Source organism: Leucoraja erinacea, chromosome 1 (assembly GCF_028641065.1).
Source record: "Leucoraja erinacea ecotype New England chromosome 1, Leri_hhj_1, whole genome shotgun sequence".
NCBI lineage: Eukaryota > Metazoa > Chordata > Chondrichthyes > Rajiformes > Rajidae > Leucoraja > Leucoraja erinaceus.
Window position 1 is genome coordinate 161173962 of NC_073377.1, and position 11627 is coordinate 161185588.

Below are 11627 nucleotides of genomic sequence, written 5' to 3' on the forward strand. Positions count from 1 at the left end.
GCAGGGAGAGATTTAAAAGTTACCCCCTCCCTCCCACCCCACCCCCACCCCCCCCCACACACACACCCCCAACAAAAAATAACAAAAACTACATAGAAACATAGACAAAAAATAATAAAAACGCGGACGGGCTGCAGAGGCCGCTGCTGACGAGAGTCGCGCCGCCTACCGAGTTTCTACTTCCCTTTCAGGAAGACATTCCAAAACTCATTATTCTTGGTAGAGAAAAAAGTTCCCCAAGCTGCCTCAACCCTGACTTAAATGAATGACTCCTTCTTTTTAAACAGTGTCCCCTAATTAGAGATTCTCATCCACAATGCAAAGGTCCTTTCACATCCACCATGTCAAGCCACCTTGGGATGTGCTATCAGTCTGACATTCCAACAAAAAAACGGGGCTCCCGATATCATCTTCTTCCATCTCCCCCTTCTCTACCTTCTCCTCACCTCCTACTGTTCCTGCGCCTCCTCTTTCTACCTTAGACCATATTGGTCGGTGTGGGCGAGTGGGGCTGAAGAGCATCTTTCCACACTGTATGACTATAACTATAATCACCTTCCCAGATGTTGGCAAATGCTGACTCTATAATTGCCAGGTTAAAGAAGGGTCCTGATCCGAAACGTCACCTGTCCATGTTCTCCCGAGATGCTGCCTGACCAACTGAGTTAATCGTGCATTTTGTGTTTTTAATTATAAAGTGGGATATCTACCTCATGCTGAACTGCAAGTTGCAGAGTACGTGGTCTGGTGTTGGAAGTCAGTTCAAACAACTGATTCTGCGAGATTTCTCTACGAAGACTTCTACCACAAAGTACCTTCCAACTAACTCTAGACTTGGAAAACTGCTGTACATTGGGGTGTGCAGAACATGAGAGTGAGATGATGACTTTAATATTAACATTAATGGCCATGTAAGGGCTGGTCGTGTGACTTTCCTTGTGCAGATGAGACCACTGCAAAGAAGGATTGGTCAGATGGTGCACAATAATGCTGGAGAAACTTAGCGGGTGCAGCAGCATCTATGGGTGCAGATGCATTTTCCAGCATCTGCAGTTCCTTCTTGAACACTTCGTCAGATGGTGTGTAGGTAGGTTCTATGAAACTCAGTCGCATCAATAAGGCATTGCATGTAACATGGTGTGTAGCATCTGAACGTTAATTCAGATGATCTTGTCCGTTATAATTGTGAATATGCTATAAAATTATATCTCTGAGTAAAGTTTTGAGATGAACTTTACTATCTAATAGCCCTGTCCCACGGTACGAGTTCATTCCAAGAGCTCTCCCGTGTTTAAAAAAAATCAAACTCGTGGTAAGCACGGAGAATGAACGTAGCGGGTACGTCGGAGCTCGGGGATGTCTCTGAGCGTCTCGTAACGCTAACGGCAGGTACTCGGGAAGACTCACTAACAGCAGGTAAGCACGGGAAGACTCGTCAAGATTTTTCACCATGTTGATAAATGTCCACGAGAGCCCCGAGTACCGACGAGTGGCCATTACCGTAAATCTCCGAGTTCGATTCAGGGCAAACTCGGGAGAGTTCTTGGAATGAACTCGTACCGTGGGACAGGGGTTTAACTCAGATCAACAAATCTTGCACAGTTGTTGAAGGATTTGGAAAAGATTAGGGATAGTTTTAAGTTACAGTAGACAAGGCCTTTATTCAAAAGGTTAGTTTTGAATAGACTTAAAGTTTTCAGTCTTTTGTTGATGAGTTATTTAGTGCCTCGATAACTCAGAACTTACGCTATTTCTCGTAGGGAAGTTAACTCCCCACACATGTGTCTTCTGCTTTGTAGTTTTATGCTGCTCCTCCCTATATTGTTTAAATATTGTAAGATGTCACCCTATGTCCTTTCATTCAAGATACATTTATTTGTCACGTACTAATTGGTACAGTGAAATGTGTGAAATAAGTTCATTCTGACTTATGGCAGGTGTGAAGGTTTTACAAATAACTGGATGTCTAAATGTAATCTAGAGTAAGATTTCCAGTGGTTACAAACAGGAAATAACCGTTCTTTAAACCTAAACATCTGTCATTTTGCATATCCTGATAGAATTAATTGCTGACTAATATAATGAAGACATTCCATGTGAGAATCTTGCTACAAAACTTTTAAGCAGATTTTTTTATCATTTTTCTTGCCGCAAAAGCAATACAATTAGTTTCCAAATTTAAGGAAAATGGCAGAAATATTTGAATAAATGCTTGAGTCTGTGAAGGAGCAAAGTGTGCCAAAGTATTTCAAAAGATCACAGTCAGATTACAACGATGATAAGATAAACTTTAGGAAGGGTCATAGAAAAGTTAGCTGAACAGGTTAACCTTAAGGAAAAATTAAAAGGAGGCGAGATGGAGGAAGTTATAGAGACAAATTTAGAATGAATGGCGGAGAAAATTGGCAAAGATAACAATTGCTGTGAAATACAATGAGGAAACATAGAAAAGTATAACGTTGGAACAGGCCCGCAATGTCCATGACAAACCGGATGCCAAATTAAACCAAATTTGAGTATAGGAGCAGGGAGGTTCTACTGCAGTTGTACAGGGTCTTGGTGAGACCACACCTGGAGTATTGCGTACAGTTTTGGTCTCCAAATCTGAGGAAGGACATTATTGCCATAGAGGGAGTGCAGAGAAGGTTCACCAGACTGATTCCTGGGATGTCAGGACTGTCTTATGAAGAAAGACTGGATAGACTTGGTTTATACTCTCTAGAATTTAGAAGATTGAGAGGGGATCTTATAGAAACTTACAAAATTCTTAAGCGGTTGGACAGGCTAGATGCAGGAAGATTGCTCCCGATGTTTGGGAAGTCCAGGACAAGGGGTCACAGCTTAAGGATAGGGGGGAAATCCTTTAAAACCGAGATTAGAAGAACTTTTTTCACACAGAGAGTGGTGAATCTCTGGAACTCTCTGCCACAGAGGGTAGTTGAGGCCAGTTCATTGGCTATATTTAAGAGGGAGTTAGATGTGGCCCTTGTGGCTAAAGGGATCAGAGGGTATGGAGAGAAGTCAGGTACGGGATATTGGATGATCAGCCATGATCATATTGAATGGCGGTGCAGGCTCGAAGGGCCAAATGGCCTACTCCTGCACCTAATTTCGATGTTTCTATGTTTCTATGTTTCTAAACCAATCCCGTCTGCCTGTACATGATCTATATCCCCCCACTTCCTGTATATCCATGTGCCTATCCAAAAGCCACTTTAATTTCTCTTAACTTTAGTTTAGTTTAGTTTAGTTTAGAGATACAGCACGGAAACAAGCCCCTTCGGCCCATCGAGTCTGCAACGACCAGTGATCCCCACACATTAATGCTATCCTACACACACTAGGGACAATTTACATTTACACCAAGCCAATTAACCTCCAAACCTATACGTCTTTGGAGCGTGGGAGGTAACCGAAGATCTCACCCTTGACCCTTGAAGACCGAAAAAGGTGAATTTATTATGGGGAATAAGGAAATGGCAGATGAGTTGAACAGGTACTTTGGATTTGCCTTCACTAAGGAGGACACAAACAATCTTCCTGATGTACTAGTGGCCAGAGGATCTGGGGTGACAGAGGAACTGAAGAATATCCACATTAGGCAGGAAAAGGTGTTGGATAGACTGATGGACCGAAGGTTGATAAATCCCCAGGGCCTGATGGCCTGCATCCCAGGGTACTTAAGGCAGTGGCTCTAGAAATTGTGGACGCATTGGTGATAATTTTCCAATGTTCTATAGACTCAGGATCAGTTCCTGTGGATTGGAGGGTAGCTAGTGTTATCCCCACTTTTTAGGAAAGGCGGGAGAGAGAAAACAGGGAATTATAGACCAGTTAGCCTGATATCAGTGGTGGGGAAGATGCTGGAGTCAATTATAAAAGATGAGATAGCCGCACATTTGGATAGCAGTAACAGGATCGGTCTGGGTCAGCATGGATTTACGAAGGGGAAATCATGCTTGAATCTCTGGAACTCTCTGCCACAGAGGGTAGTTGAGGCCAGTTCATTGGCTATATTTAAGAGGGAGTTAGATGTGGCCCTTGTGGCCAAGGGGATCAGAGGGTATGGAGAGAAGGCAGGTACGGGATACTGAGTTGGATGCTCAGCCATGATCATATTGAATGGCGGTGCAGGCTCGAAGGGCCGAATGGCCTACTCCTGCACCTAATTTCCATGTTTCTATGTTTCTATGCTGGATTGTGTGATGGTCCGGGCTGCGACCACTAATTAAGAACTTATTAAGTGGAGCACTAATTGCACGCTGATATAAACATTGATAGATGAACAGATTAAGATATTGCTCCAGTGATGTAAACTGTGTGTATCCAGGAGCAACCAACCAGCCTACTGTATGCAAAGTAAATGGGACCGGGATTACAGCTCATTTCATGCTCTTTCTCCACTTAATTATGTGGAATAATAGAGGATCAACTCACAAATATTTGTTGTGTTTTTCCAGATAGTAGCGCTAAGTGAACTAAGGAGCCGAGTGCTGATAATTACTGAAAGACTGCAAATTACTGAGAGGACAGTAATATTCAATGTACAGTCTGCGTTGATGCAAGATTTGACCATGGAGATCAAATAAACATATTAAAGATGGAGATAAACTCATGAGAAGGGGTGGCCCATGAATACAGGTTGTGAAATGTCGTGCAACAACCTGTTCTAATTGTGTTGTGAAATCAAAAACCGTTTGAGTGCTAACTCATGGGGTCACCACCACAATTTGTACTCTATCATTGGTGATCGAGGGCAGGGACATTATATTGACCAGAATTCTCACAATTTAAAAACATTCAGTAATACTTAAAGGGAATTGTGATGACAAGAAAACATTTTATCAGGATGGATCCCAGCTTACATTGAAATGTAGAAACATAGAAAAAAGGTGCAGGAGTAGGCCATTCGGCCCTTCAAGCCTGCACCGCCATTCAATATGATCATGGCTGATCATCCAACTTAGTATCCTGTACCTGCCTCCTCTCCATACCCCCTGATCCCTTTAGCCACAAGGGCCACATCTAACTCCCTCTTAAATATAGCCAATGAACTGGCCTCAACCACCCTCTGTGGCAGAGAATTCCACCGATTCACCACTCTCTGTGTGAAAAAAAATGTTCTCATCTCGGTCCTAAAAGACTTCCCCCTTATCCCCAAACTATGACCCCTTGTTCTGGACTTCCCCATCATTGCTAACAATCTTCCTGAATCTAGGCTGTCCAACCCCTTAAGAATTTTGTACGTTTCTATAAGATCCCCCCTTAATCTTCTAAATTCCAGTGAGTACAAGTCTAGTATATCCAGTCTTTCTTCATCTGAAAGTCCCGCCATCCCAGGAATCAGTCTGGTGAACCTTCTCTGTACTCCCTCTATGGCAAGAATGTCTTTCCTCAGATTAGGAGACCAAAACTGTACGCAATACTCCAGGTGTGGTTTCACCAAGACCCTGTACAACTGCAGCTGAACCTCCCTGCTCCTATACTCAAATCCTTTTGCTATGAATGCTAACACACCATTCACTTTCTTCACTGCCTGCTGCACCTACTTTCAATGACTGGTGTACCATGACACCCAGGTCTCGTTACATCTCTTCTTTTCCTAATCAGCTTGCGTTGGGAACAGCTCCATCCAAGACCGCAAGAAATTGCAGCCAATTGTGGACAGAGCCCAGCTCAGACCATCACACAATCCATCCTTCCTTCTATTGACTCCATTTATACCTAACGCTGCCTTGGCAAGGCCAGCAGCATAATCAAGGAAGTGTTGCACCCTGGCCACTCCCTCTTCTCCCCTCTTCGATCAGGCAAAAGGTATAGAACTGTAAAAACGTACACCTCCAGATTCAGGGACTGTTTCTTCCCAGCTGTTATCAGGCAATTGAATCATCCTACCACAACCAAAGAGCAGTGCTGAACTACTATCTACCTCATTGGTGACCCTTGGACTATCCTTGATCGGACTTTGCTGGCTTCACCTTGCACTAAACATTATTCCCTTATCATGTATCTATACACTGTAAATGGCTCAATTGCTATCATGTTTTGTCTTCCTGCTGACTGGATAGCAGGCAACAAAAGCTTTTCACTGTACCTCGGTACACGTGACACTAAACAAAAGTTCGAGGTGGGAATAAATGCTGGCCTTGAGATCTTGGATAATTTAACAAAAAATGTTGCTGAGGGTGGTATGATTGATGTATAGATGGGCGTTCACAGAGCTGATAGAACAAGCAGCCTTTTTCAGTGCAACATTGTTAAAAGTTTTTCCATTGTTCTTGTCAAAAGTTTTAGAAAGAGTTCTGCTGGATAGAATAAATGAGTTTGTTAACTCCACAGATAACCAGTTTGGCTTTAAAGCTAAACATGGCACTGACTTATGCATATACAGTATGCCCTAAAGGAGATTGTAAACAAATATAGAGGCAAAAACTATTCAATCCTTATGTGCTTTATTGATGCTTCCAAAGCCTTTGACTGTGTTAATCACAGAAAGCTGTTTGGTAAAATGAGTCAAAGAGGGGTGCCTAAATACATTGTTAGAATTCTGGCCTACTGGTATCGCCCACCAGACTATGCAAATAAAATGGGGCAATAGGGTCTCAGCCACATTTGGGGTTAGCAATGGTGTTAGACAAGGGGGAATTTTGTCCCCAGTCCTTTTTAATCTATATATTGATGATCTGTCTAAACAATTGAAGGCCTGTAACACTGGGTGCGTGATTGGTAATATTTTAGTGAACCATATTATGTATGCAGATGATCTTGTGGTCTTTAGTCCATCTAGCGCTGGTCTCCAGCAGCTCCTTACTATATGTTCTGTGTATGGTGTGGAACATGACATTAAATATAATGCTAGTAAGAGTGCTGTTATGATCTGTAGAACCAAAGAGGATAAATGTCTAAAATTTCCTGATTTTAAATTGTCTGACAATAATCTTAGTGTCTGTAATAAGGTAAAATATCTAGGGCATATTATTACAGAACAAATGACAGATGATGAGGATATTTATAGGCAACGACGCATGCTGTATGTACAGGCGAATATTCTATTGCGTAAATTTGGTGCGTGTGCAGATGTGGTGAAGATGTCGCTATTTAGAGCATACTGCACACCACTCTACACTGCGCACCTGTGGTCGAACTATGGAAAGACAAGTTTGCAGAGACTAAAGGTGGCATATAACGATGCCATGAGAACACTGCTAAGGAAACCTAGATGGTGTAGTGCCAGTAATATGTTTGTGGCTGCAGGAGTCAGTACTTTAGAAGCTATCCTAAGACATCACATGTATTCATTGTAGGATAAATGACTCTAAAAATGTGATTATTGTGGCCTTGTCAAACATAAGGGTTAGCACTACACGCTACGAATCCCAGCTGTGGAGACACTGGTATTGTTGTCTCGTTGTAGGACATTGATCATTCTTTTAATCTGGATTTTTAACTTATGTATTGTGTTGTTTTTTTTAAATATAATTTATATATACTTTATGATATTTAATATGCAATGCATTTTTAATGTGATGTTGCCCCTTGTCTGCACCTCGAGTCTGTAATAACATTTATTTATTATTATTATCAAAATTAGGCGCGTAAATATTTATCATAGTTAATGGTGTATTGTAAATTTCTCCCGTGACTATAACATATCTTCCCTCTTTATCAGATATGGATTTCTTTAATTTAAAAGGTATGCCTTTCCGAATTATAATGGCCGTGCCTATTTATTATTATTATTATTATTATTAACAGCAGTGTGTCTCTTGCGACACGGACAATCAGTTTGTATGTATATTTAACCCGATGACAAGGCACAGAGTTGGGTGAAAGGTTGGTTTGTCAGACTACATGGAAACATATAATAGTGTAAACTGTGGGAGGGACAAGAATCAGAGACAGGCTGGTGAAGTGAGCACACACATGGTGAGTGAAATCTCATGGACCAAAATGTGAAGAGAAATATTTGAGTATGTAGAGGGGCAACATACTGTAACTGAAGTAGTGACGTTACAGTAGGAGGCAGGACTGAAGGAGGGGCCACACAAGTCTCTGGCAGGGCAAGTTTGGAATGGTGCACAAGGGTAGATGGCATCCTTGGATTTATACATTAGTTATATTGAGAAATTGCATAATCAGTAGTAAGAAAAGCAAATGCAATGTTAACATTTATTTCAAGAGGACTAGAATACAAACACAGGGATGCAATGCTGAGGCTTCATAAAGCACTGGTCAGACTGTCTTTGGATTATTGTGAACAGTTTTGGGTCCCATATCTGAAGAAAGATGTGCTGGTGTTGGAGAGGGTCCAGAGGAGGTTTACGAGAATTTACCTATCTCTTCCCCCTCAACCCCATTCTCCTGCCTTCTCCACATAACCCCTGACATGCTTACTAATCAAGAATCTATCTAAGTGCCTTAATAATATCCATTGACCTGGCCTCCGCAGCCTTCTGTGGCAATGAATTTCACAGATTCACCACCCTCTGACTAAAGACATTCCTCCTTATCTACTTCCTAAAGAAACACCATTTTATTCTGAGGCTACGACCCCTGGTCCTAGACGCTCCTGGTTAGAATCATCGATCACTACACCAGGTTCAGGAATAGTGACTCTCTTACACCGACAGGTTCTTGAACTGACCTGAACAAATCTAATCGTACCTCAGCAACAGAACACACAAGACCACTCCTTGCACTGCCTTGGACATGTGGAGGGGATACTTTGGTGTTCCATATCAATCTCCCTGTGTCTCTTTAAAATGATGACCAGGATACGATTATTGGATTCAAAGCAGTTTATTAACAAAACTTGCACGCACGCAGTTTTTCATACATATAATATAGCAAGCTCTTGACAGACACATTTCTTGCTGTGCAATGCTGCTTATAGCTGAAAATAATATGAAGTATGTTCTTAAACTAAAGGCCATTCGTCCACATTTCTCTGGTTACTCTAATTTAATGTTCCTTGTGTTACCGACAGAGAAAAGGCGAATGACAAAGCAATAGAGACCCTGAAAAGAATGGAGCAGTGGCTGGAAAGATGTGTCTGGAAAAACAGAGTCGGGTGTAGTACCGTGCCCCTGGATTTACAATGTCATCAGATCAGAAAAGCTCAATCACCTCCAGAACTATCAAAGCAGAGAAATTTGCATGGCTTTGAAAATACCTGAAATGGTGGCGGAGTTTTGGTGGTGGTTGGGAGTTGAAGAGCTAGAGGTGAGAATACTTGAATATCACTTATACATAACCAGCAAAGACACCTGTGCTGAATGATCTGCTGTCAACCTCATTCTATGAGTTAATATTGGAGACTTTCCCTTATAGGGAAGAGATAGAAGATTTGGCATTATATTTAGGAACAGACAAATACATTTTAGAATGCCATGTATTTAATGCTTAAATCATTATCAGAGATACAATCCTTTTTATTTAGAATTAAAATCACTTCACCAAAAAAACATTTGTAGGTATAAAACCTGTTTCATCACCTCAGGATACCATTGTGGCAATGAAGCCCTTCAAAATGTATCCTACTTTGCAGTTTTGGTCAGTAAGTCACTAATAAGCATCTTCACCCAGGCAGCCTTCCCACTCAAACAAACTTCTTTACGTGGGTTAATCTGATGAGCTCTGAAAGAAAAAGGGAGGCATTTTATCTTTCTAGTTATTAGAATTTTTTGAGGGGGGGATGGGGGAAGGGGGGGGGGGGGGGGGGGGGGGGGGGGGGGGAAAATTGCAACATCATTTAATTGTCAGAGTTCTCTTGTTTGTTCCTTTCACTTGTGGCAGATGATCTGCCGATAAAATGCAATTCATACAATTTCTCCACATTATCACGAATCCCACCCATTGAAATATAAACATGAAAATTTAAATGCATGAACAATTCTTACATGATTTCCACGTAATTGCACTCTTTGTTCGCAGCGATGATTTCAATTTTATGAATATTATCCACGAACATGCGATTTGTTTGAAACGTACTGCACCTACATCGTGATCCTAAATTGATATTTTTATGAGCCGCTGTAAAACAAATGACAAGTTGTAAAGACATATTCCTTAAAATTAGTTTTATTACTTTCAGTGTTCACAATGTGGCCCCTTCTTTGGCCTTCTGCGCTGTTATAACAAGCCTATTCTAAGACCGAGGAAGGATACATCAAGTTCCATCTGGACACATAGTATCCTGCAAGCCTGAACATCAAATAGAACAACCTGGAAAACACACACTGTCTTTGAATCAGAACCTGCCAAACCCACTCAGGATTTTATGTTTCAGTGTGATCACCGCTCATTTTTAAAATTACAATGAGTACAGACCCACCCGCTTCATCCATTTATTATAAGACAATCCATATCTAATATTATCCAAGTGAACATTCGTTGAACTGTCTTCTGTTCCTTCAACTGGCTGAATGAATCAAAAATCTAATTACAACTATAAAGCTTAAAGACTCTAAATGACAAGATCTAGGGTATTTTCCTCACCCATAGACAAAGCTGCACAAATTCCAAGCAGCAGCAGGAGTGTAGCACTAACTCTGTAGTTCATTGTCGGAGTTCCAGTCTTCTCGAGCCTTGCCTTTCTGATTCAGTTGGTTTTTCTTGGTGTCTTCTATTTGCTCTGTAATTTATATTCTGAATAACTAGGGGTTGCTCAATATAATGAAATTGCAACGGCCACTGGTCACTGGTGCAACAGAAAACACTGATTACATCAAGATAGTCAAATTAATAATAAGCAGAAATGTTGCAATTTGTAGATTATATCAAAATAGACAGTTTGTTTTAAAAAAATAAGCTTTAAACAAGTTAATGGTGTGACGGAGACAGTAGGAAGTTGGAACAGGAGCAGGCCATTCAGCACTTGAGCCTCTCTCATGCTCAATAAAACCATGGCTAATACAACGTTCCAAATCTGCTCTCCCACCCTGTCCCATTACACTCAATTCTTTTACAGATCATACATTTTTCTCCACTTTGAATATATTCAACGATTCAGCCTTTCCTGGGATAAGGAATTCAGATAAGTCACCGATATTTGAGGGAAGATATTCTTCCTTGTCTCATTCATAAATGCCACCTCCACCTTATTTTGCGTTGGTGTGTTTTGGTCCCAGACTTTACTACAAGCAGGATCATCTTTCCAACACACGGCTGCCACACCCCCTCAGGATTTTTATGTTTCAGTGTGATGAGCTCTCATTGTTTTAAGTTACAATGAGCACACCCCCACCCGTTTCAACCTTTCTCACACAAGACAATCCATATCCAAGTGAACATTCTGTGAAGTGTCTCTAATAATTATCTATTGTTCCTTAAATAACATGGTCACAAAACTGCTCACGTACTCTAATGTTGTCTCACTAATGTCTTACGCAGTAGCCGTAAGTTTCCCTGCATTTATATTCCATCTCTTTTGAAATGAAAGGCAAGTATCTGCTTCCTTCCTGATCCGTGCTGCACCCAAGAGAAACTTCTGTATTCATGCTGCATGTTTCTGCTATCTTTTGCCATTTAAATCATAATTTGACTACACATCCTCCCTGCCTTTTGAATGGACGTCATCTCTTATTCTTAATAACCGAGTCCTTGCAGCCTACCACCTGGATCGGAGC

The 11627-nt window shown here is 41.2% G+C and overlaps 1 long non-coding RNA gene across 1 annotated transcript; it reads right to left on the reverse strand.

Moving 5' to 3' along the window:
• Positions 1-8451: 8451 nt before the first annotated feature.
• LOC129700193 (uncharacterized) lies at positions 8452-11362 on the reverse strand. Its single transcript, XR_008723995.1, has 3 exons — positions 10498-11362; positions 9900-10032; positions 8452-9636 (listed from the first exon to the last, which is right to left on the reverse strand). It is a non-coding gene; the product is annotated as an uncharacterized LOC129700193 (long non-coding RNA).
• Between the last annotated feature and the right edge of the window lie 265 nt (positions 11363-11627).